The sequence below is a fragment of the Triturus cristatus genome, chromosome 10 (assembly GCF_964204655.1).
Source record: "Triturus cristatus chromosome 10, aTriCri1.1, whole genome shotgun sequence".
NCBI lineage: Eukaryota > Metazoa > Chordata > Amphibia > Caudata > Salamandridae > Triturus > Triturus cristatus.
Window position 1 is genome coordinate 854,372,420 of NC_140593.1, and position 24,207 is coordinate 854,396,626.

Genomic DNA, 24,207 nt, shown 5'->3' on the forward strand with positions numbered 1-24,207 from the left:
CAGCCTAAAAATAATTCCACAGCATGGGCTCGTCCGGGATTTGAACCATGGACCTCTCGCACCCGAAGCGAGAATCATACCCCTAGACCAACGAGCCTGATTCCCCAGTCGGCATTTTAAGCAATTTCTGATGCGTCTTTCAGAAACAAAGCAGGGCTATTTGGCTGCACTCTCTCTATGTGAACCACACAAAGTCATGTTTTCTCTCAAGGTGTTGTTTTTTTCACTCTTGCAAGGAAGGGATCAGTCGATATCCTAGCTGCCAGAGAGCAGAAAAAAGGCGCTGATGAGAACTGCAGGCACTTTCTGGCACTTGTACTCCTCTGCAAGTCCTGGACACTTGCCCCATAGACTTCCACCCCAGATGCAAGGGAGGGCCTGCCAATTCTTGCTCCTAAGACAGAGGCATTTGATTCTTGGATTCAAACACGCTCACTCAGCACTCGATCAGGCTCGATCAGGCGAGATTTATATGAGTGGCTCGCAGGACTGAAACACTAACCTGGGAGCCCCAGGGTGGCTGAATTCCCAGGATGGCCATTTTTGGGCAAGTCACCTCCTTTCCTCCTGCCTCAATCTAGAATTGGCTGCAAATCACAAGATAGAGTTCAATGTCCGTGTGTACTGCCTACTCCCAGCTACCTCTCTGTCTTCCTTATGTAAATTAAAATTCGCAAGGGGGGACCAATGACAATCTGCTCCTCCCACATAACCAGGAAGCCCTGTTGAACATGTCTGCCTGTGTTGTTGCAGGGACAGTGCCTTCTCCGCCCAAAAGGTGGCAGGAGAGCCTCACAACAAAGATGGGATCAACTGCTTAATGAGAAACCAGCACGGCAGTTTGTGTGATGGAGTGCAAATTTAACGGAAGGTGTGCCTGAGGTGTCCCTTCCAGGAATACATGGAATTGTGATTGAGGGCCCAGCCTGATCGTTGGTGGATTTCTCGTCATATGTTACAGGTCCGTGCAAAGATTGTGGTGTGTGGGGAATGCACTGCAAAAAACAGGACGATTTAAGGGTGTAAAAGAAACCTGTCAGAAGTGGGATTTGAACCCACGCCTCCATGAGGAGACCAGAAGTCTCAGTTGCACTGAAGATCAAGCTCTCTTGAGACTGGCACCTTAGACCACTCGGCCATCCTGACAGCCCTGGGTGTGCACAGATCTGACTCTTCTGACTGCACCTGCCAATGTTTGCACTTACAACGTTCACAGCAATGTCACAAGTGTAAAGACCCCACAATACAACATGGCATGACAAAAAAAAAGCTAGGCACAAGAGCGACCACTGATGGATGCGGATTACTTTGTTTCGTCTTGCAAAAGTAAAGGAAGTTTCCCACGGCTTGCTGGGTTCAAGGACCGCCTCTTCTTAAGCTTGCATTGAGATAATAAGGTTTTAGAGGGTGCACATAAAAGCAGCTCATGCACAGTGTTTCTGCCCGGACTCGAACCAGGGACCTTTCGCGTGTTAGGCGAACGTGATGACCACTACACTACAGAAACTCACTTGCTGTGTTTTACTGTTAGAGCAAGGTTCCTCTCAAGGATTCTCTCTACTTCTATTCTGCTGTATCAGCAGCCACTCAGAAAGCGAGGAGCAAGTGTGAAAACTGCAGAGATATCAGCCAACATGCTTGCAATTAGACGTGTTAAAAATTGACTTATGCAGGCATCGACAGACAAATATCTGATGCCTAAATGCCAGCAAGTACAGCTTGGGAAAGCATCACCTGGGACACACACAGACTAAGCATGAAGGCAGAAAAAGCAAGGTGATCCATGTTTCTTATGAGGTTCCAAATATTTGGTGCAACAATGCGGCGAGTGTAATGAGAAATAGTCAGGCATTGTGAGTTTTGAGTAGGATTCGTATGTTTACCTCTGAAAAAGGGCTCGTCCGGGATTTGAACCCGGGACCTCTCGCACCCTAAACGAGAATCATACCCCTAGACCAACAAGCCGAGGCACACAAGAGTGGCCTTTCGCACCGGCTCCGGGGGTTATTGGCAGCGAGTTAGTGAATGCTTCACCCAAAGCAAGCAACTGCACATGCTGCTCTCTTCTGCAATAGGGTTGCTGTCTTTTCCATGGCCGTCATCGAACAAGAAATGAAAATGCCTCTATCCTTCAGACATTTTGTTTGTTCTAGGTGTATGCTCTCGGTGAGGTCAATAAAACCATTTCTGCTCTCATGCCTTGCTTTCATGAAGTAGGCCCAACCTTCAGTACACAAGGACGTGCAAAAGAATAGCGCAAACTATCGTCACTTCTCTTTTTGAGCTGTCACTGATGCCCCTGGAGCACAGTACGTCACGCTGGTGAGGGATAGACAGCTTCCATTATCTCAGCTTTCCTATAAGTTGAGAGAGTGAATGTAAACTGTGTGAAAAACAGAAAGCTGCTGTTTCTGCCCGGTCTCGAACCAGGGACCTTTCGCGTGTAAAGCGAACGTGATAACCACTACACTACAGAAACAGACACGCTTGCAGGAATCTTCTTGGCATGTAGTGGGCTGGAATGCACAGACCAACGGCCAATGTCCATGAAGCTCAAAGTTGGACCCTCCTTACCCGATCTCTTTCTTTGGAAGAAAGGAACGAGGACCACTTTTATTCCAAAAGGCAATTTTAAAACCATACCTGAAACCACACTAGAAAAACACTTTGCATTTAATTTTCCTACACTGATGGTCCACCCCAGAAAAGCAGTTCCAAAGAAGTCCGGCACTGAAATTCTATACGCCAAAAGTGGGAAATAGCGTAGAGGGAAAGGAACTTTCTCACCATACACGGCGTCTTATAGCATTGAAAAGAAGAAATGGCCCTATATAATAGGCAGCCTAAAAATAATTCCACAGCATGGGCTCGTCCGGGATTTGAACCCGGGACCTCTCGCACCCGAAGCGAGAATCATACCCCTTGACCAACGAGCCTGATTCCCCAGTTGGCATTTTAAGCAATTTCTGATGCGTCTTTCAGAAACAAAGCAGGGCTATTTGGCTGCTCTCTCTCTATGTGAACCACACAAAGTCATGTTTTCTCTCAAGGTGTTGTTTTTTTCACTCTTGCAAGGAAGGGATCAGTTGATATCCTAGCTGCCAGAGAGCAGAAAAAAGGCGCTGATGAGAACTGCAGGCACTTTCTGGCACTTGTACTCCTCTGCAAGTCCTGGACACTTGCCCCATAGACTTCCTCCCCAGATGCAAGGGAGGGCCTGCCAATTCTTGCTCCTAAGACAGAGGCATTTGATTCTTGGATTCAAACACGCTCACTCAGCGCTCGATCAGGCTCGATCAGGCGATATTTATATGAGTGGCTCGCAGGACTGAAACACTAACCTGGGAGCCCCAGGGTGGCTGAATTCCCAGGATGGCCATTTTTGGGCAAGTCACCTCCTTTCCTCCTGCCTCAATCTAGAATTGGCTGCAAATCACAAGATAGAGTTCAATGTCCGTGTGTACTGCCTACTCCCAGCTACCTCTCTGTCTTCCTTATGTAAATTAAAATTCGCAAGGGGGGGACCAATGACAATCTGCTCCTCCCACATAACCAGGAAGCCCTGTTGAACATGTCTGCCTGTGTTGTTGCAGGGACAGTGCCTTCTCCGCCCAAAAGGTGGCAGGAGAGCCTCACAACAAAGATGGGATCAACTGCTTAATGAGAAACCAGCACGGCAGTTTGTGTGATGGAGTGCAAATTTAACGGAAGGTGTGCCTGAGGTGTCCCTTCCAGGAATACATGGAATTGTGATTGAGGGCCCAGCCTGATCGTTGGTGGATTTCTCGTCATATGTTACAGGTCCGTGCAAAGATTGTGGTGTGTGGGGAATGCACTGCAAAAAACAGGACGATTTAAGGGTGTAAAAGAAACCTGTCAGAAGTGGGATTTGAACCCACGCCTCCATGAGGAGACCAGAAGTCTCAGTTGCATTGAAGATCAAGCTCTCTTGAGTCTGGCGCCTTAGACCACTCGGCCATACTGACAGCCCTGGGTGTGCACAGATCTGACTCTTCTGACTGCACCTGCCAATGTTTGCACTTACAACGTTCACAGCAATGTCACAAGTGTAAAGACCCCACAATACAACATGGCATGACAAAAAAAAATCTAGGCACAAGAGCGACCACTGATGGATGCGGATTACTTTGTTTCGTCTTGCAAAAGTAAAGGAAGTTTCCCACGGCTCGCTGGGTTCAAGGACCGCCTCTTCTTAAGCTTGCATTGAGATAATAAGGTTTTAGAGGGTGCACATAAAAGCAGCTCATGCACAGTGTTTCTGCCCGGTCTCGAACCGGGGACCTTTCGCGTGTTAGGCGAACGTGATGACCACTACACTACAGAAATTCACTTGCTGTGTTTTACTGTTAGAGCAAGGTTCCTCTCAAGGATTCTCTCTACTTCTATTCTGCTGTATCAGCAGCCACTCAGAAAGCGAGGAGCAAGTGTGAAAACTGCAGAGATATCAGCCAACATGCTTGCAATTAGACGTGTTAAAAATTGACTTATGCAGGCATCGACAGACAAATATCTGATGCCTAAATGCCAGCAAGTACAGCTTGGGAAAGCATCACCTGGGACACACACAGACTAAGCATGAAGGCAGAAAAAGCATGGTGATCCATGTTTCTTATGAGGTTCAAAATATTTTGTGCAACAATGCGGCGAGTGTAATGAGAAATAGTCAGGCATTGTGAGTTTTGAGTAGGATTCGTATGTTTACCTCTGAAAAAGGGCTCTTCGGGGATTTGAACCCGGGACCTCTTGCACCCTATGCGAGAATCATACCCCTAGACCAACAAGCCGAGGCACACAAGAGTGGCCTTTCGCACCGGCTCCGGGGGTTATTGGCAGCGAGTTAGTGAATGCTTCACCCAAAGCAAGCAACTGCACATGCTGCTCTCTTCTGCAATATGGTTGCTGTCTTTTCCATGGCCGTCATCGAACAAGAAATGAAAATGCCTCTATCCTTCAGACATTTTGTTTGTTCTAGGTGTATGCTCTCGGTGAGGTCAATAAAACCATTTCTGCTCTCATGCCTTGCTTTCATGAAGTAGGCCCAACCTTCAGTACACAAGGACGTGCAAAAGAATAGCGCAAACTATCATCACTTCTCTTTTTGAGCTGTCACTGATGCCCCTGGAGCACAGTACGTCACGCTGGTGAGGGATAGACAGCTTCCATTATCTCAGCTTTCCTATAAGTTGAGAGAGTAAATGCAAACTGTGTGAAAAACAGAAAGCTGCTGTTTCTGCCCGGTCTCGAACCAGGGACCTTTTGCGTGTAAAGCGAACGTGATAACCACTACACTACAGAAACAGACACGCTTGCAGGAATCTTCTTGGCATGTAGTGGGCTGGAATGCACAGACCAAGGGCCAATGTCCATGAAGCTCAAAGTTGGACCCTCCTTACCCGATCTCTTTCTTTGGAAGAAAGGAACGAGGACCACTTTTATTCCAAAAGGCGATTTTAAAACCATACCTGAAACCACACTAGAAAAACACTTTGCATTTAATTTTCCTACACTGATGGTCCACCCCAGAAAAGCAGTTGCAAAGAAGTCCGGCACTGAAATTCTATACGCCAAAAGTGGGAAATAGCGTAGAGGGAAAGGAACTTTCTCACCATACACGGCGTCTTATAGCATTGAAAAGAAGAAATGGCCCTATATAATAAGCAGCCTAAAAATAATTCCACAGCATGGGCTCGTCCGGGATTTGAACCCGGGACCTCTCGCCCCCGAAGCGAGAATCATACCCCTTGACCAACAAGCCTGATTCCCCAGTCGGCATTTTAAGCAATTTCTGATGCGTCTTTCAGAAACAAAGCAGGGCTATTTGGCTGCTCTCTCTCTATGTGAACCACACAAAGTCATGTTTTCTCTCAAGGTGTTGTTTTTTTCACTCTTGCAAGGAAGGGATCAGTCGATATCCTAGCTGCCAGAGAGCAGAAAAAAGGCGCTGATGAGAACTGCAGGCACTTTCTGGCACTTGTACTCCTCTGCAAGTCCTGGACACTTGCCCCATAGACTTCCACCCCAGATGCAAGGGAGGGCCTGCCAATTCTTGCTCCTAAGACAGAGGCATTTGATTCTTGGATTCAAACACGCTCACTCAGCGCTCGATCAGGCTCGATCAGGCGAGATTTATATGAGTGGCTCGCAGGACTGAAACACTAACCTGGGAGCCCCAGGGTGGCTGAATTCCCAGGATGGCCATTTTTGGGCAAGTCACCTCCTTTCCTCCTGCCTCAATCTAGAATTGGCTGCAAATCACAAGATAGAGTTCAATGTCCGTGTGTACTGCCTACTCCCAGCTACCTCTCTGTCTTCCTTATGTAAATTAAAATTCGCAAGGGGGGACCAATGACAATCTGCTCCTCCCACATAACCAGGAAGCCCTGTTGAACATGTCTGCCTGTGTTGTTGCAGGGACAGTGCCTTCTCCGCCCAAAAGGTGGCAGGAGAGCCTCACAACAAAGATGGGATCAACTGCTTAATGAGAAACCAGCACGGCAGTTTGTGTGATGGAGTGCAAATTTAACTGAAGGTGTGCCTGAGGTGTCCCTTCCAGGAATACATGGAATTGTGATTGAGGGCCCAGCCTGATCGTTGGTGGATTTCTCGTCATATGTTACAGGTCCGTGCAAAGATTGTGGTGTGTGGGGAATGCACTGCAAAAAACAGGACGATTTAAGGGTGTAAAAGAAACCTGTCAGAAGTGGGATTTGAACCCACGCCTCCATGAGGAGACCAGAAGTCTCAGTTGCACTGAAGATCAAGCTCTCTTGAGACTGGCACCTTAGACCACTCGGCCATCCTGACAGCCCTGGGTGTGCACAGATCTGACTCTTCTGACTGCACCTGCCAATGTTTGCACTTACAACGTTCACAGCAATGTCACAAGTGTAAAGACCCCACAATACAACATGGCATGACAAAAAAAAAGCTAGGCACAAGAGCGACCACTGATGGATGCGGATTACTTTGTTTCGTCTTGCAAAAGTAAAGGAAGTTTCCCACGGCTCGCTGGGTTCAAGGACCGCCTCTTCTTAAGCTTGCATTGAGATAATAAGGTTTTAGAGGGTGCACATAAAAGCAGCTCATGCACAGTGTTTCTGCCCGGTCTCGAACCGGGGACCTTTCGCGTGTTAGGCGAACGTGATGACCACTACACTACAGAAACTCACTTGCAGTGTTTTACTGTTAGAGCAAGGTTCCTCTCAAGGATTCTCTCTACTTCTATTCTGCTGTATCAGCAGCCACTCAGAAAGCGAGGAGCAAGTGTGAAAACTGCAGAGATATCAGCCAACATGCTTGCAATTAGACGTGTTAAAAATTGACTTATGCAGGCATCGACAGACAAATATCTGATGCCTAAATGCCAGCAAGTACAGCTTGGGAAAGCATCACCTGGGACACACACAGACTAAGCATGAAGGCAGAAAAAGCATGGTGATCCATGTTTCTTATGAGGTTCAAAATATTTGGTGCAACAATGCGGCGAGTGTAATGAGAAATAGTCAGGCATTGTGAGTTTTGAGTAGGATTCGTATGTTTACCTCTGAAAAAGGGCTCGTCCGGGATTTGAACCCGGGACCTCTCGCACCCTAAGCGAGAATCATACCCCTAGACCAACAAGCCGAGGCACACAAGACTGGCCTTTCGCACCGGCTCCGGGGGTTATTGGCAGCGAGTTAGTGAATGCTTCACCCAAAGCAAGCAACTGCACATGCTGCTCTCTTCTGCAATATGGTTGCTGTCTTTTCCATGGCCGTCATCGAACAAGAAATGAAAATGCCTCTATCCTTCAGACATTTTGTTTGTTCTAGGTGTATGCTCTCGGTGAGGTCAATAAAACCATTTCTGCTCTCATGCCTTGCTTTCATGAAGTAGGCCCAACCTTCAGTACACAAGGACGTGCAAAAGAATAGCGCAAACTATCGTCACTTCTCTTTTTGAGCTGTCACTGATGCCCCTGGAGCACAGTACGTCACGCTGGTGAGGGATAGACAGCTTCCATTATCTCAGCTTTCCTATAAGTTGAGAGAGTGAATGCAAACTGTGTGAAAAACAGAAAGCTGCTGTTTCTGCCCGGTCTCGAACCAGGGACCTTTCGCGTGTAAAGCGAACGTGATAACCACTACACTACAGAAACAGACAGGCTTGCAGGAATCTTCTTGGCATGTAGTGGGCTGGAATGCACAGACCAACGGCCAATGTCCATGAAGCTCAAAGTTGGACCCTCCTTACCCGATCTCTTTCTTTGGAAGAAAGGAACGAGGACCACTTTTATTCCAAAAGGCGATTTTAAAACCATACCTGAAACCACACTAGAAAAACACTTTGCATTTAATTTTCCTACACTGATGGTCCACCCCAGAAAAGCAGTTGCAAAGAAGTCCGGCACTGAAATTCTATACGCCAAAAGTGGGAAATAGCGTAGAGGGAAAGGAACTTTCTCACCATACACGGCGTCTTATAGCATTGAAAAGAAGAAATGGCCCTATATAATAGGCAGCCTAAAAATAATTCCACAGCATGGGCTCGTCCGGGATTTGAACCCGGGATCTCTCGCACCCGAAGCGAGAATCATACCCATTGACCAACGAGCCTGATTCCCCAGTTGGCATTTTAAGCAATTTCTGATGCGTCTTTCAGAAACAAAGCAGGGCTATTTGGCTGCTCTCTCTCTATGTGAACCACACAAAGTCATGTTTTCTCTCAAGGTGTTGTTTTTTTCACTCTTGCAAGGAAGGGATCAGTCGATATCCTAGCTGCCAGAGAGCAGAAAAAAGGCGCTGATGAGAACTGCAGGCACTTTCTGGCACTTGTACTCCTCTGCAAGTCCTGGACACTTGCCCCATAGACTTCCACCCCAGATGCAAGGGAGGGCCTGCCAATTCTTGCTCCTAAGACAGAGGCATTTGATTCTTGGATTCAAACACGCTCACTCAGCGCTCGATCAGGCTCGATCAGGCGAGATTTATATGAGTGGCTCGCAGGACTGAAACACTAACCTGGGAGCCCCAGGGTGGCTGAATTCCCAGGATGGCCATTTATGGGCAAGTCACCTCCTTTCCTCCTGCCTCAATCTAGAATTGGCTGCAAATCACAAGATAGAGTTCAATGTCCGTGTGTACTGCCTACTCCCAGCTACCTCTCTGTCTTCCTTATGTAAATTAAAATTCGCAAGGGGGACCAATGACAATCTGCTCCTCCCACATAACCAGGAAGCCCTGTTGAACATGTCTGCCTGTGTTGTTGCAGGGACAGTGCCTTCTCCGCCCAAAAGGTGGCAGGAGAGCCTCACAACAAAGATGGGATCAACTGCTTAATGAGAAACCAGCACGGCAGTTTGTGTGATGGAGTGCAAATTTAACGGAAGGTGTGCCTGAGGTGTCCCTTCCAGGAATACATGGAATTGTGATTGAGGGCCCAGCCTGATCGTTGGTGGATTTCTCGTCATATGTTACAGGTCCGTGCAAAGATTGTGGTGTGTGGGGAATGCACTGCAAAAAACAGGACGATTTAAGGGTGTAAAAGAAACCTGCCAGAAGTGGGATTTGAACCCACGCCTCCGTGAGGAGACCAGAAGTCTCAGTTGCACTGAAGATCAAGCTCTCTTGAGTCTGGCGCCTTAGACCACTCGGCCATCCTGACAGCCCTGGGTGTGCACAGATCTGACTCTTCTGACTGCACCTGCCAATGTTTGCACTTACAACGTTCACGGCAATGTCACAAGTGTAAAGACCCCACAATACAACATGGCATGACAAAAAAAAAGCTAGGCACAAGAGCGACCACTGATGGATGCGGATTACTTTGTTTCGTCTTGCAAAAGTAAAGGAAGTTTCCCACGGCTCGCTGGGTTCAAGGACCGCTTCTTAAGCTTGCATTGAGATAATAAGGTTTTAGAGGGTGCACATAAAAGCAGCTCATGCACAGTGTTTCTGCCCGGTCTCGAACCTGGGACCTTTCACGTGTTAGGCGAACGTGATGACCACTACACTACAGAAACTCACTTGCTGTGTTTTACTGTTAGAGCAAGGTTCCTCTCAAGCATTCTCTCTACTTCTATTCTGCTGTATCAGCAGCTACTCAGAAAGCGAGGAGCAAGTGTGAAAACTGCAGAGATATCAGCCAACATGCTTGCAATTAGACGTATTAAAAATTGACTTATGCAGGCATCGACAGACAAATATCTGATGCCTAAATGCCAGCAAGTACAGCTTGGGAAAGCATCACCTGGGACACACACAGACTAAGCATGAAGGCAGAAAAAGCATGGTGATCCATGTTTCTTATGAGGTTCAAAATATTTTGTGCAACAATGCGGCGAGTGTAATGAGAAATAGTCAGGCATTGTGAGTTTTGAGTAGGATTCGTATGTTTTCCTCTGAAAAAGGGCTCGTCCGGGATTTGAACCCGGGACCTCTCGCACCCTAAGCGTGAATCATACCCCTAGACCAACGAGCCGAGGCACACAAGAGTCGCCTTTCGCACCGGCTCCGGGGGTTATTGGCAGCGAGTTAGTGAATGCTTCACCCAAAGCAAGCAACTGCACATGTTGCTCTCTTCTGCAATATGGTTGCTGTCTTTTCCATGGCCGTCATCGAACAAGAAATGAAAATGCCTCTATCCTTCAGACATTTTGTTTGTTCTAGGTGTATGCTCTCGGTGAGGTCAATAAAACCATTTCTGCTCTCATGCCTTGCTTTCATGAAGTAGGCCCAACCTTCAGTACACAAGGACGTGCAAAAGAATAGCGCAAACTATCGTCACTTCTCTTTTTGAGCTGTCACTGATGGCCCTGGAGCACAGTACGTCACGCTGGTGAGGGATAGACAGCTTCCATTATCTCAGCTTTCCTATAAGTTGAGAGAGTAAATGCAAACTGTGTGAAAAACAGAAAGCTGCTGTTTCTGCCCGGTCTCGAACCAGGGACCTTTCGCGTGTAAAGCAAACGTGATAACCACTACACTACAGAAACAGACACGCTTGCAGGAATCTTCTTGGCATGTAGTGGGCTGGAATGCACAGACCAAGGGCCAATGTCCATGAAGCTCAAAGTTGGACCCTCCTTACCCGATCTCTTTCTTTGGAAGAAAGGAACGAGGACCACTTTTATTCCAAAAGGCGATTTTAAAACCATACCTGAAACCATACTAGAAAAACACTTTGCATTTAATTTTCCTACACTGATGGTCCACCCCAGAAAAGCAGTTGCAAAGAAGTCCGGCACTGAAATTCTATACGTCAAAAGTGGGAAATAGCGTAGAGGGAAAGGAACTTTCTCACCATACACGGCGTCTTATAGCATTGAAAAGAAGAAATGGCCCTATATAATAAGCAGCCTAAAAATAATTCCACAGCATGGGCTCGTCCGGGATTTGAACCATGGACCTCTCGCACCCGAAGCGAGAATCATACCCCTAGACCAACGAGCCTGATTCCCCAGTCGGCATTTTAAGCAATTTCTGATGCGTCTTTCAGAAACAAAGCAGGGCTATTTGGCTGCACTCTCTCTATGTGAACCACACAAAGTCATGTTTTCTCTCAAGGTGTTGTTTTTTTCACTCTTGCAAGGAAGGGATCAGTCGATATCCTAGCTGCCAGAGAGCAGAAAAAAGGCGCTGATGAGAACTGCAGGCACTTTCTGGCACTTGTACTCCTCTGCAAGTCCTGGACACTTGCCCCATAGACTTCCACCCCAGATGCAAGGGAGGGCCTGCCAATTCTTGCTCCTAAGACAGAGGCATTTGATTCTTGGATTCAAACACGCTCACTCAGCACTCGATCAGGCTCGATCAGGCGAGATTTATATGAGTGGCTCGCAGGACTGAAACACTAACCTGGGAGCCCCAGGGTGGCTGAATTCCCAGGATGGCCATTTTTGGGCAAGTCACCTCCTTTCCTCCTGCCTCAATCTAGAATTGGCTGCAAATCACAAGATAGAGTTCAATGTCCGTGTGTACTGCCTACTCCCAGCTACCTCTCTGTCTTCCTTATGTAAATTAAAATTCGCAAGGGGGGACCAATGACAATCTGCTCCTCCCACATAACCAGGAAGCCCTGTTGAACATGTCTGCCTGTGTTGTTGCAGGGACAGTGCCTTCTCCGCCCAAAAGGTGGCAGGAGAGCCTCACAACAAAGATGGGATCAACTGCTTAATGAGAAACCAGCACGGCAGTTTGTGTGATGGAGTGCAAATTTAACGGAAGGTGTGCCTGAGGTGTCCCTTCCAGGAATACATGGAATTGTGATTGAGGGCCCAGCCTGATCGTTGGTGGATTTCTCGTCATATGTTACAGGTCCGTGCAAAGATTGTGGTGTGTGGGGAATGCACTGCAAAAAACAGGACGATTTAAGGGTGTAAAAGAAACCTGTCAGAAGTGGGATTTGAACCCACGCCTCCATGAGGAGACCAGAAGTCTCAGTTGCACTGAAGATCAAGCTCTCTTGAGACTGGCACCTTAGACCACTCGGCCATCCTGACAGCCCTGGGTGTGCACAGATCTGACTCTTCTGACTGCACCTGCCAATGTTTGCACTTACAACGTTCACAGCAATGTCACAAGTGTAAAGACCCCACAATACAACATGGCATGACAAAAAAAAAGCTAGGCACAAGAGCGACCACTGATGGATGCGGATTACTTTGTTTCGTCTTGCAAAAGTAAAGGAAGTTTCCCACGGCTTGCTGGGTTCAAGGACCGCCTCTTCTTAAGCTTGCATTGAGATAATAAGGTTTTAGAGGGTGCACATAAAAGCAGCTCATGCACAGTGTTTCTGCCCGGACTCGAACCAGGGACCTTTCGCGTGTTAGGCGAACGTGATGACCACTACACTACAGAAACTCACTTGCTGTGTTTTACTGTTAGAGCAAGGTTCCTCTCAAGGATTCTCTCTACTTCTATTCTGCTGTATCAGCAGCCACTCAGAAAGCGAGGAGCAAGTGTGAAAACTGCAGAGATATCAGCCAACATGCTTGCAATTAGACGTGTTAAAAATTGACTTATGCAGGCATCGACAGACAAATATCTGATGCCTAAATGCCAGCAAGTACAGCTTGGGAAAGCATCACCTGGGACACACACAGACTAAGCATGAAGGCAGAAAAAGCAAGGTGATCCATGTTTCTTATGAGGTTCCAAATATTTGGTGCAACAATGCGGCGAGTGTAATGAGAAATAGTCAGGCATTGTGAGTTTTGAGTAGGATTCGTATGTTTACCTCTGAAAAAGGGCTCGTCCGGGATTTGAACCCGGGACCTCTCGCACCCTAAACGAGAATCATACCCCTAGACCAACAAGCCGAGGCACACAAGAGTGGCCTTTCGCACCGGCTCCGGGGGTTATTGGCAGCGAGTTAGTGAATGCTTCACCCAAAGCAAGCAACTGCACATGCTGCTCTCTTCTGCAATAGGGTTGCTGTCTTTTCCATGGCCGTCATCGAACAAGAAATGAAAATGCCTCTATCCTTCAGACATTTTGTTTGTTCTAGGTGTATGCTCTCGGTGAGGTCAATAAAACCATTTCTGCTCTCATGCCTTGCTTTCATGAAGTAGGCCCAACCTTCAGTACACAAGGACGTGCAAAAGAATAGCGCAAACTATCGTCACTTCTCTTTTTGAGCTGTCACTGATGCCCCTGGAGCACAGTACGTCACGCTGGTGAGGGATAGACAGCTTCCATTATCTCAGCTTTCCTATAAGTTGAGAGAGTGAATGTAAACTGTGTGAAAAACAGAAAGCTGCTGTTTCTGCCCGGTCTCGAACCAGGGACCTTTCGCGTGTAAAGCGAACGTGATAACCACTACACTACAGAAACAGACACGCTTGCAGGAATCTTCTTGGCATGTAGTGGGCTGGAATGCACAGACCAACGGCCAATGTCCATGAAGCTCAAAGTTGGACCCTCCTTACCCGATCTCTTTCTTTGGAAGAAAGGAACGAGGACCACTTTTATTCCAAAAGGCAATTTTAAAACCATACCTGAAACCACACTAGAAAAACACTTTGCATTTAATTTTCCTACACTGATGGTCCACCCCAGAAAAGCAGTTCCAAAGAAGTCCGGCACTGAAATTCTATACGCCAAAAGTGGGAAATAGCGTAGAGGGAAAGGAACTTTCTCACCATACACGGCGTCTTATAGCATTGAAAAGAAGAAATGGCCCTATATAATAGGCAGCCTAAAAATAATTCCACAGCATGGGCTCGTCCGGGATTTGAACCCGGGACCTCTCGCACCCGAAGCGAGAATCATACCCCTTGACCAACGAGCCTGATTCCCCAGTTGGCATTTTAAGCAATTTCTGATGCGTCTTTCAGAAACAAAGCAGGGCTATTTGGCTGCTCTCTCTCTATGTGAACCACACAAAGTCATGTTTTCTCTCAAGGTGTTGTTTTTTTCACTCTTGCAAGGAAGGGATCAGTTGATATCCTAGCTGCCAGAGAGCAGAAAAAAGGCGCTGATGAGAACTGCAGGCACTTTCTGGCACTTGTACTCCTCTGCAAGTCCTGGACACTTGCCCCATAGACTTCCTCCCCAGATGCAAGGGAGGGCCTGCCAATTCTTGCTCCTAAGACAGAGGCATTTGATTCTTGGATTCAAACACGCTCACTCAGCGCTCGATCAGGCTCGATCAGGCGATATTTATATGAGTGGCTCGCAGGACTGAAACACTAACCTGGGAGCCCCAGGGTGGCTGAATTCCCAGGATGGCCATTTTTGGGCAAGTCACCTCCTTTCCTCCTGCCTCAATCTAGAATTGGCTGCAAATCACAAGATAGAGTTCAATGTCCGTGTGTACTGCCTACTCCCAGCTACCTCTCTGTCTTCCTTATGTAAATTAAAATTCGCAAGGGGGGACCAATGACAATCTGCTCCTCCCACATAACCAGGAAGCCCTGTTGAACATGTCTGCCTGTGTTGTTGCAGGGACAGTGCCTTCTCCGCCCAAAAGGTGGCAGGAGAGCCTCACAACAAAGATGGGATCAACTGCTTAATGAGAAACCAGCACGGCAGTTTGTGTGATGGAGTGCAAATTTAACGGAAGGTGTGCCTGAGGTGTCCCTTCCAGGAATACATGGAATTGTGATTGAGGGCCCAGCCTGATCGTTGGTGGATTTCTCGTCATATGTTACAGGTCCGTGCAAAGATTGTGGTGTGTGGGGAATGCACTGCAAAAAACAGGACGATTTAAGGGTGTAAAAGAAACCTGTCAGAAGTGGGATTTGAACCCACGCCTCCATGAGGAGACCAGAAGTCTCAGTTGCATTGAAGATCAAGCTCTCTTGAGTCTGGCGCCTTAGACCACTCGGCCATACTGACAGCCCTGGGTGTGCACAGATCTGACTCTTCTGACTGCACCTGCCAATGTTTGCACTTACAACGTTCACAGCAATGTCACAAGTGTAAAGACCCCACAATACAACATGGCATGACAAAAAAAAATCTAGGCACAAGAGCGACCACTGATGGATGCGGATTACTTTGTTTCGTCTTGCAAAAGTAAAGGAAGTTTCCCACGGCTCGCTGGGTTCAAGGACCGCCTCTTCTTAAGCTTGCATTGAGATAATAAGGTTTTAGAGGGTGCACATAAAAGCAGCTCATGCACAGTGTTTCTGCCCGGTCTCGAACCGGGGACCTTTCGCGTGTTAGGCGAACGTGATGACCACTACACTACAGAAATTCACTTGCTGTGTTTTACTGTTAGAGCAAGGTTCCTCTCAAGGATTCTCTCTACTTCTATTCTGCTGTATCAGCAGCCACTCAGAAAGCGAGGAGCAAGTGTGAAAACTGCAGAGATATCAGCCAACATGCTTGCAATTAGACGTGTTAAAAATTGACTTATGCAGGCATCGACAGACAAATATCTGATGCCTAAATGCCAGCAAGTACAGCTTGGGAAAGCATCACCTGGGACACACACAGACTAAGCATGAAGGCAGAAAAAGCATGGTGATCCATGTTTCTTATGAGGTTCAAAATATTTTGTGCAACAATGCGGCGAGTGTAATGAGAAATAGTCAGGCATTGTGAGTTTTGAGTAGGATTCGTATGTTTACCTCTGAAAAAGGGCTCTTCTGGGATTTGAACCCGGGACCTCTTGCACCCTATGCGAGAATCATACCCCTAGACCAACAAGCCGAGGCACACAAGAGTGGCCTTTCGCACCGGCTCCGGGGGTTATTGGCAGCGAGTTAGTGAATGCTTCACCCAAAGCAAGCAACTGCACATGCTGCTCTCTTCTGCAATATGGTTGCTGTCTTTTCCATGGCCGTCATCGAACAAGAAATGAAAATGCCTCTATCCTTCAGACATTTTGTTTGTTCTAGGTGTATGCTCTCGGTGAGGTCAATAAAACCATTTCTGCTCTCATGCCTTGCTTTCATGAAGTAGGCCCAACCTTCAGTACACAAGGACGTGCAAAAGAATAGCGCAAACTATCATCACTTCTCTTTTTGAGCTGTCACTGATGCCCCTGGAGCACAGTACGTCACGCTGGTGAGGGATAGACAGCTTCCATTATCTCAGCTTTCCTATAAGTTGAGAGAGTAAATGCAAACTGTGTGAAAAACAGAAAGCTGCTGTTTCTGCCCGGTCTCGAACCAGGGACCTTTTGCGTGTAAAGCGAACGTGATAACCACTACACTACAGAAACAGACACGCTTGCAGGAATCTTCTTGGCATGTAGTGGGCTGGAATGCACAGACCAAGGGCCAATGTCCATGAAGCTCAAAGTTGGACCCTCCTTACCCGATCTCTTTCTTTGGAAGAAAGGAACGAGGACCACTTTTATTCCAAAAGGCGATTTTAAAACCATACCTGAAACCACACTAGAAAAACACTTTGCATTTAATTTTCCTACACTGATGGTCCACCCCAGAAAAGCAGTTGCAAAGAAGTCCGGCACTGAAATTCTATACGCCAAAAGTGGGAAATAGCGTAGAGGGAAAGGAACTTTCTCACCATACACGGCGTCTTATAGCATTGAAAAGAAGAAATGGCCCTATATAATAAGCAGCCTAAAAATAATTCCACAGCATGGGCTCGTCCGGGATTTGAACCCGGGACCTCTCGCCCCCGAAGCGAGAATCATACCCCTTGACCAACAAGCCTGATTCCCCAGTCGGCATTTTAAGCAATTTCTGATGCGTCTTTCAGAAACAAAGCAGGGCTATTTGGCTGCTCTCTCTCTATGTGAACCACACAAAGTCATGTTTTCTCTCAAGGTGTTGTTTTTTTCACTCTTGCAAGGAAGGGATCAGTCGATATCCTAGCTGCCAGAGAGCAGAAAAAAGGCGCTGATGAGAACTGCAGGCACTTTCTGGCACTTGTACTCCTCTGCAAGTCCTGGACACTTGCCCCATAGACTTCCACCCCAGATGCAAGGGAGGGCCTGCCAATTCTTGCTCCTAAGACAGAGGCATTTGATTCTTGGATTCAAACACGCTCACTCAGCGCTCGATCAGGCTCGATCAGGCGAGATTTATATGAGTGGCTCGCAGGACTGAAACACTAACCTGGGAGCCCCAGGGTGGCTGAATTCCCAGGATGGCCATTTTTGGGCAAGTCACCTCCTTTCCTCCTGCCTCAATCTAGAATTGGCTGCAAATCACAAGATAGAGTTCAATGTCCGTGTGTACTGCCTACTCCCAGCTACCTCTCTGTCTTCCTTATGTAAATTAAAATTCGCAAGGGGGGACCAATGACAATCTGCTCCTCCCACATAACCAGGAAGCCCTGTTGAACATGTCTGCCTGTGTTGTTGCAGGGACAGTGCCTTCTCCGCCCAAAAGGTGGCAGGAGAGCCTCACAACAAAGATGGGATCAACTGCTTAATGAGAAACCAGCACGGCAGTTTGTGTGATGGAGTGCAAATTTAACTGAAGGTGTGCCTGAGGTGTCCCTTCCAGGAATACATGGAATTGTGATTGAGGGCCCAGCCTGATCGTTGGTGGATTTCTCGTCATATGTTACAGGTCCGTGCAAAGATTGTGGTGTGTGGGGAATGCACTGCAAAAAACAGGACGATTTAAGGGTGTAAAAGAAACCTGTCAGAAGTGGGATTTGAACCCACGCCTCCATGAGGAGACCAGAAGTCTCAGTTGCACTGAAGATCAAGCTCTCTTGAGACTGGCACCTTAGACCACTCGGCCATCCTGACAGCCCTGGGTGTGCACAGATCTGACTCTTCTGACTGCACCTGCCAATGTTTGCACTTACAACGTTCACAGCAATGTCACAAGTGTAAAGACCCCACAATACAACATGGCATGACAAAAAAAAAGCTAGGCACAAGAGCGACCACTGATGGATGCGGATTACTTTGTTTCGTCTTGCAAAAGTAAAGGAAGTTTCCCACGGCTCGCTGGGTTCAAGGACCGCCTCTTCTTAAGCTTGCATTGAGATAATAAGGTTTTAGAGGGTGCACATAAAAGCAGCTCATGCACAGTGTTTCTGCCCGGTCTCGAACCGGGGACCTTTCGCGTGTTAGGCGAACGTGATGACCACTACACTACAGAAACTCACTTGCAGTGTTTTACTGTTAGAGCAAGGTTCCTCTCAAGGATTCTCTCTACTTCTATTCTGCTGTATCAGCAGCCACTCAGAAAGCGAGGAGCAAGTGTGAAAACTGCAGAGATATCAGCCAACATGCTTGCAATTAGACGTGTTAAAAATTGACTTATGCAGGCATCGACAGACAAATATCTGATGCCTAAATGCCAGCAAGTACAGCTTGGGAAAGCATCACCTGGGACACACACAGACTAAGCATGAAGGCAGAAAAAGCATGGTGATCCATGTTTCTTATGAGGTTCAAAATATTTGGTGCAACAATGCGGCGAGTGTAATGAGAAATAGTCAGGCATTGTGAGTTTTGAGTAGGATTCGTATGTTTACCTCTGAAAAAGGGCTCGTCCGGGATTTGAACCCGGGACCTCTCGCACCCTAAGCGAGAATCATACCCCTAGACCAACAAGCCGAGGCACACAAGACTGGCCTTTCGCACCGGCTCCGGGGGTTATTGGCAGCGAGTTAGTGAATGCTTCACCCAAAGCAAGCAACTGCACATGCTGCTCTCTTCTGCAATATGGTTGCTGTCTTTTCCATGGCCGTCATCGAACAAGAAATGAAAATGCCTCTATCCTTCAGACATTTTGTTTGTTCTAGGTGTATGCTCTCGGTGAGGTCAATAAAACCATTTCTGCTCTCATGCCTTGCTTTCATGAAGTAGGCCCAACCTTCAGTACACAAGGACGTGCAAAAGAATAGCGCAAACTATCGTCACTTCTCTTTTTGAGCTGTCACTGATGCCCCTGGAGCACAGTACGTCACGCTGGTGAGGGATAGACAGCTTCCATTATCTCAGCTTTCCTATAAGTTGAGAGAGTGAATGCAAACTGTGTGAAAAACAGAAAGCTGCTGTTTCTGCCCGGTCTCGAACCAGGGACCTTTCGCGTGTAAAGCGAACGTGATAACCACTACACTACAGAAACAGACAGGCTTGCAGGAATCTTCTTGGCATGTAGTGGGCTGGAATGCACAGACCAACGGCCAATGTCCATGAAGCTCAAAGTTGGACCCTCCTTACCCGATCTCTTTCTTTGGAAGAAAGGAACGAGGACCACTTTTATTCCAAAAGGCGATTTTAAAACCATACCTGAAACCACACTAGAAAAACACTTTGCATTTAATTTTCCTACACTGATGGTCCACCCCAGAAAAGCAGTTGCAAAGAAGTCCGGCACTGAAATTCTATACGCCAAAAGTGGGAAATAGCGTAGAGGGAAAGGAACTTTCTCACCATACACGGCGTCTTATAGCATTGAAAAGAAGAAATGGCCCTATATAATAGGCAGCCTAAAAATAATTCCACAGCATGGGCTCGTCCGGGATTTGAACCCGGGATCTCTCGCACCCGAAGCGAGAATCATACCCATTGACCAACGAGCCTGATTCCCCAGTTGGCATTTTAAGCAATTTCTGATGCGTCTTTCAGAAACAAAGCAGGGCTATTTGGCTGCTCTCTCTCTATGTGAACCACACAAAGTCATGTTTTCTCTCAAGGTGTTGTTTTTTTCACTCTTGCAAGGAAGGGATCAGTCGATATCCTAGCTGCCAGAGAGCAGAAAAAAGGCGCTGATGAGAACTGCAGGCACTTTCTGGCACTTGTACTCCTCTGCAAGTCCTGGACACTTGCCCCATAGACTTCCACCCCAGATGCAAGGGAGGGCCTGCCAATTCTTGCTCCTAAGACAGAGGCATTTGATTCTTGGATTCAAACACGCTCACTCAGCGCTCGATCAGGCTCGATCAGGCGAGATTTATATGAGTGGCTCGCAGGACTGAAACACTAACCTGGGAGCCCCAGGGTGGCTGAATTCCCAGGATGGCCATTTATGGGCAAGTCACCTCCTTTCCTCCTGCCTCAATCTAGAATTGGCTGCAAATCACAAGATAGAGTTCAATGTCCGTGTGTACTGCCTACTCCCAGCTACCTCTCTGTCTTCCTTATGTAAATTAAAATTCGCAAGGGGGGACCAATGACAATCTGCTCCTCCCACATAACCAGGAAGCCCTGTTGAACATGTCTGCCTGTGTTGTTGCAGGGACAGTGCCTTCTCCGCCCAAAAGGTGGCAGGAGAGCCTCACAACAAAGATGGGATCAACTGCTTAATGAGAAACCAGCACGGCAGTTTGTGTGATGGAGTGCAAATTTAACGGAAGGTGTGCCTGAGGTGTCCCTTCCAGGAATACATGGAATTGTGATTGAGGGCCCAGCCTGATCGTTGGTGGATTTCTCGTCATATGTTACAGGTCCGTGCAAAGATTGTGGTGTGTGGGGAATGCACTGCAAAAAACAGGACGATTTAAGGGTGTAAAAGAAACCTGTCAGAAGTGGGATTTGAACCCACGCCTCCATGAGGAGACCAGAAGTCTCAGTTTCACTGAAGATCAAGCTCTCTTGAGACTGGCACCTTAGACCACTCGGCCATCCTGACAGCCCTGGGTGTGCACAGATCTGACTGCACCTGCCAATGTTTGCACTTACAACGTTCACAGCAATGTCACAAGTGTAAAGACCCCACAATACAACATGGCATGACAAAAAAAAAGCTAGGCACAAGAGCGACCACTGATGGATGCGGATTACTTTGTTTCGTCTTGCAAAAGTAAAGGAAGTTTCCCACGGCTCGCTGGGTTCAAGGACCGCCTCTTCTTAAGCTTGCATTGAGATAATAAGGTTTTAGAGGGTGCACATAAAAGCAGCTCGTGCACAGTGTTTCTGCCCGGTCTCGAACCAGGGACCTTTCGCCTGTTAGGCGAACGTGATGACCACTACACTACAGAAACTCACTTGCTGTGTTTTACTGTTAGAGCAAGGTTCCTCTCAAGGATTCTCTCTACTTCTATTCTGCTGTATCAGCAGCCACTCAGAAAGCGAGGAGCAAGTGTGAAAACTGCAGAGATATCAGCCAACATGCTTGCAATTAGACGTGTTAAAAATTGACTTATGCAGGCATCGACAGACAAATATCTGATGCCTAAATGCCAGCAAGTACAGCTTGGGAAAGCATCACCTGGGACACACACAGACTATGCATGAAGGCAGAAAAAGCATGGTGATCCATGTTTCTTATGAGGTTCAAAATATTTTGTGCAACAATGCGGCGAGTGTAATGAGAAATAGTCAGGCATTGTGAGTTTTGAGTAGGATTCGTATGTTTACCTCTGAAAAAGGGCTCGTCCGGGATTTGAACCCGGGACCTCTCGCACCCTAAGCGAGAATCATACCCCTAGACCAACAAGCCGAGGCACACAAGAGTGGCCTTTCGCACCGGCTCCGGGGGTTATTGGCAGCGAGTTAGTGAATGCTTCACCCAAAGCAAGCAACTGCACATGCTGCTCTCTTCTGCAATATGGTTGCTGTCTTTTCCATGGCCGTCATCGAACAAGAAATGAAAATGCCTCTATCCTTCAGACATTTTGTTTGTTCTAGGTGTATGCTCTCGGTGAGGTCAATAAAACCATTTCTGCTCTCATGCCTTGCTTTCATGAAGTAGGCCCAACCTTCAGTACACAAGGACGTGCAAAAGAATAGCGCAAACTATCGTCACTTCTCTTTTTGAGCTGTCACTGATGCCCCTGGAGCACAGTACGTCACGCTGGTGAGGGAGAGACAGCTTCCATTATCTCAGCTTTCCTATAAGTTGAGAGAGTAAATGCAAACTGTGTGAAAAACAGAAAGCTGCTGTTTCTGCCCGGTCTCGAACCAGGGACTTTTTGCGTGTAAAGCGAACGTGATAACCACTACACTACAGAAACAGACACGCTTGCAGGAATCTTCTTGGCATGTAGTGGGCTGGAATGCACAGACCAAGGGCCAATGTCCATGAAGCTCAAAGTTGGACCCTCCTTACCCGATCTCTTTCTTTGGAAGAAAGGAACGAGGACCACTTTTATTCCAAAAGGCGATTTTAAAACCATACCTGAAACCACACTAGAAAAACACTTTGCATTTAATTTTCCTACACTGATGGTCCACCCCAGAAAAGCAGTTGCAAAGAAGTCCGGCACTGAAATTCTATACGCCAAAAGTGGGAAATAGCATAGAGGGAAAGGAACTTTCTCACCATACACGGCGTCTTATAGCATTGAAAAGAAGAAATGGCACTATATAATAAGCAGCCTAAAAATAATTCCACAGCATGGGCTCGTCCGGGATTTAAACCCGGGACCTCTCGCACCCGAAGCGAGAATCATACCCCTTGACCAACAAGCCTGATTCCCCAGTCGGCATTTTAAGCAATTTCTGATGCGTCTTTCAGAAACAAAGCAGGGCTATTTGGCTGCTCTCTCTCTATGTGAACCACATAAAGTCATGTTTTCTCTCAAGGTGTTGTTTTTTTCACTCTTGCAAGGAAGGGATCAGTCGATATCCTAGCTGCCAGAGAGCAGAAAAAAGGCGCTGATGAGAACTGCAGGCACTTTCTGGCACTTGTACTCCTCTGCAAGTCCTGGACACTTGCCCCATAGACTTCCACCCCAGATGCAAGGGAGGGCCTGCCAATTCTTGCTCCTAAGACAGAGGCATTTGATTCTTGGAGTCAAACACGCTCACTCAGCGCTCGATCAGGCTCGATCAGGCGAGATTTATATGAGTGGCTCGCAGGACTGAAACACTAACCTGGGAGCCCCAGGGTGGCTGAATTCCCAGGATGGCCATTTATGGGCAAGTCACCTCCTTTCCTCCTGCCTCAATCTAGAATTGGCTGCAAATCACAAGATAGAGTTCAATGTCCGTGTGTACTGCCTACTCCCAGCTACCTCTCTGTCTTCCTTATGTAAATTAAAATTCGCAAGGGGGGACCAATGACAATCTGCTCCTCCCACATAACCAGGAAGCCCTGTTGAACATGTCTGCCTGTGTTGTTGCAGGGACAGTGCCTTCTCCGCCCAAAAGGTGGCAGGAGAGCCTCACAACAAAGATGGGATCAACTGCTTAATGAGAAACCAGCACGGCAGTTTGTGTGATGGAGTGCAAATTTAACGGAAGGTGTGCCTGAGGTGTCCCTTCCAGGAATACATGGAATTGTGATTGAGGGCCCAGCCTGATCGTTGGTGGATTTCTCGTCATATGTTACAGGTCCGTGCAAAGATTGTGGTGTGTGGGGAATGCACTGCAAAAAACAGGACGATTTAAGGGTGTAAAAGAAACCTGTCAGAAGTGGGATTTGAACCCACGCCTCCATGAGGAGACCAGAAGTCTCAGTTTCACTGAAGATCAAGCTCTCTTGAGACTGGCACCTTAGACCACTCGGCCATCCTGACAGCCCTGGGTGTGCACAGATCTGACTGCACCTGCCAATGTTTGCACTTACAACGTTCACAGCAATGTCACAAGTGTAAAGACCCCACAATACAACATGGCATGACAAAAAAAAAGCTAGGCACAAGAGCGACCACTGATGGATGCGGATTACTTTGTTTCGTCTTGCAAAAGTAAAGGAAGTTTCCCACGGCTCGCTGGGTTCAAGGACCGCCTCTTCTTAAGCTTGCATTGAGATAATAAGGTTTTAGAGGGTGCACATAAAAGCAGCTCGTGCACAGTGTTTCTGCCCGGTCTCGAACCGGGGACCTTTCGCCTGTTAGGCGAACGTGATGACCACTACACTACAGAAACTCACTTGCT

The 24,207-nt window shown here is 47.4% G+C and overlaps 17 non-coding genes across 17 annotated transcripts; all 17 read right to left on the reverse strand.

Moving 5' to 3' along the window:
• Positions 1-1,434: 1,434 nt before the first annotated feature.
• On the reverse strand, positions 1,435-1,507 carry TRNAV-AAC (transfer RNA valine (anticodon AAC)). Its single transcript has one exon. It is a non-coding gene; the product is annotated as a tRNA-Val (tRNA).
• An 899-nt stretch (positions 1,508-2,406) lies between these two features.
• Positions 2,407-2,479, reverse strand: TRNAV-UAC (transfer RNA valine (anticodon UAC)). Its single transcript has one exon. It is a non-coding gene; the product is annotated as a tRNA-Val (tRNA).
• A 385-nt stretch (positions 2,480-2,864) lies between these two features.
• Positions 2,865-2,936, reverse strand: TRNAP-CGG (transfer RNA proline (anticodon CGG)). Its single transcript has one exon. It is a non-coding gene; the product is annotated as a tRNA-Pro (tRNA).
• Positions 2,937-5,246: 2,310 nt separating this feature from the next.
• Positions 5,247-5,319, reverse strand: TRNAV-UAC (transfer RNA valine (anticodon UAC)). The gene has a single exon. It is a non-coding gene; the product is annotated as a tRNA-Val (tRNA).
• Positions 5,320-7,113: 1,794 nt separating this feature from the next.
• Positions 7,114-7,186, reverse strand: TRNAV-AAC (transfer RNA valine (anticodon AAC)). Its single transcript has one exon. It is a non-coding gene; the product is annotated as a tRNA-Val (tRNA).
• A 386-nt stretch (positions 7,187-7,572) lies between these two features.
• On the reverse strand, positions 7,573-7,644 carry TRNAP-AGG (transfer RNA proline (anticodon AGG)). The gene has a single exon. It is a non-coding gene; the product is annotated as a tRNA-Pro (tRNA).
• Positions 7,645-8,085: 441 nt separating this feature from the next.
• Positions 8,086-8,158, reverse strand: TRNAV-UAC (transfer RNA valine (anticodon UAC)). The gene has a single exon. It is a non-coding gene; the product is annotated as a tRNA-Val (tRNA).
• Positions 8,159-10,920: 2,762 nt separating this feature from the next.
• On the reverse strand, positions 10,921-10,993 carry TRNAV-UAC (transfer RNA valine (anticodon UAC)). The gene has a single exon. It is a non-coding gene; the product is annotated as a tRNA-Val (tRNA).
• A 1,794-nt stretch (positions 10,994-12,787) lies between these two features.
• TRNAV-AAC (transfer RNA valine (anticodon AAC)) lies at positions 12,788-12,860 on the reverse strand. The gene has a single exon. It is a non-coding gene; the product is annotated as a tRNA-Val (tRNA).
• Positions 12,861-13,759: 899 nt separating this feature from the next.
• On the reverse strand, positions 13,760-13,832 carry TRNAV-UAC (transfer RNA valine (anticodon UAC)). The gene has a single exon. It is a non-coding gene; the product is annotated as a tRNA-Val (tRNA).
• Positions 13,833-14,217: 385 nt separating this feature from the next.
• On the reverse strand, positions 14,218-14,289 carry TRNAP-CGG (transfer RNA proline (anticodon CGG)). Its single transcript has one exon. It is a non-coding gene; the product is annotated as a tRNA-Pro (tRNA).
• A 2,309-nt stretch (positions 14,290-16,598) lies between these two features.
• Positions 16,599-16,671, reverse strand: TRNAV-UAC (transfer RNA valine (anticodon UAC)). Its single transcript has one exon. It is a non-coding gene; the product is annotated as a tRNA-Val (tRNA).
• A 1,794-nt stretch (positions 16,672-18,465) lies between these two features.
• On the reverse strand, positions 18,466-18,538 carry TRNAV-AAC (transfer RNA valine (anticodon AAC)). The gene has a single exon. It is a non-coding gene; the product is annotated as a tRNA-Val (tRNA).
• Positions 18,539-18,924: 386 nt separating this feature from the next.
• On the reverse strand, positions 18,925-18,996 carry TRNAP-AGG (transfer RNA proline (anticodon AGG)). Its single transcript has one exon. It is a non-coding gene; the product is annotated as a tRNA-Pro (tRNA).
• A 441-nt stretch (positions 18,997-19,437) lies between these two features.
• Positions 19,438-19,510, reverse strand: TRNAV-UAC (transfer RNA valine (anticodon UAC)). Its single transcript has one exon. It is a non-coding gene; the product is annotated as a tRNA-Val (tRNA).
• A 2,244-nt stretch (positions 19,511-21,754) lies between these two features.
• TRNAP-AGG (transfer RNA proline (anticodon AGG)) lies at positions 21,755-21,826 on the reverse strand. The gene has a single exon. It is a non-coding gene; the product is annotated as a tRNA-Pro (tRNA).
• Positions 21,827-24,125: 2,299 nt separating this feature from the next.
• Positions 24,126-24,198, reverse strand: TRNAV-AAC (transfer RNA valine (anticodon AAC)). Its single transcript has one exon. It is a non-coding gene; the product is annotated as a tRNA-Val (tRNA).
• Between the last annotated feature and the right edge of the window lie 9 nt (positions 24,199-24,207).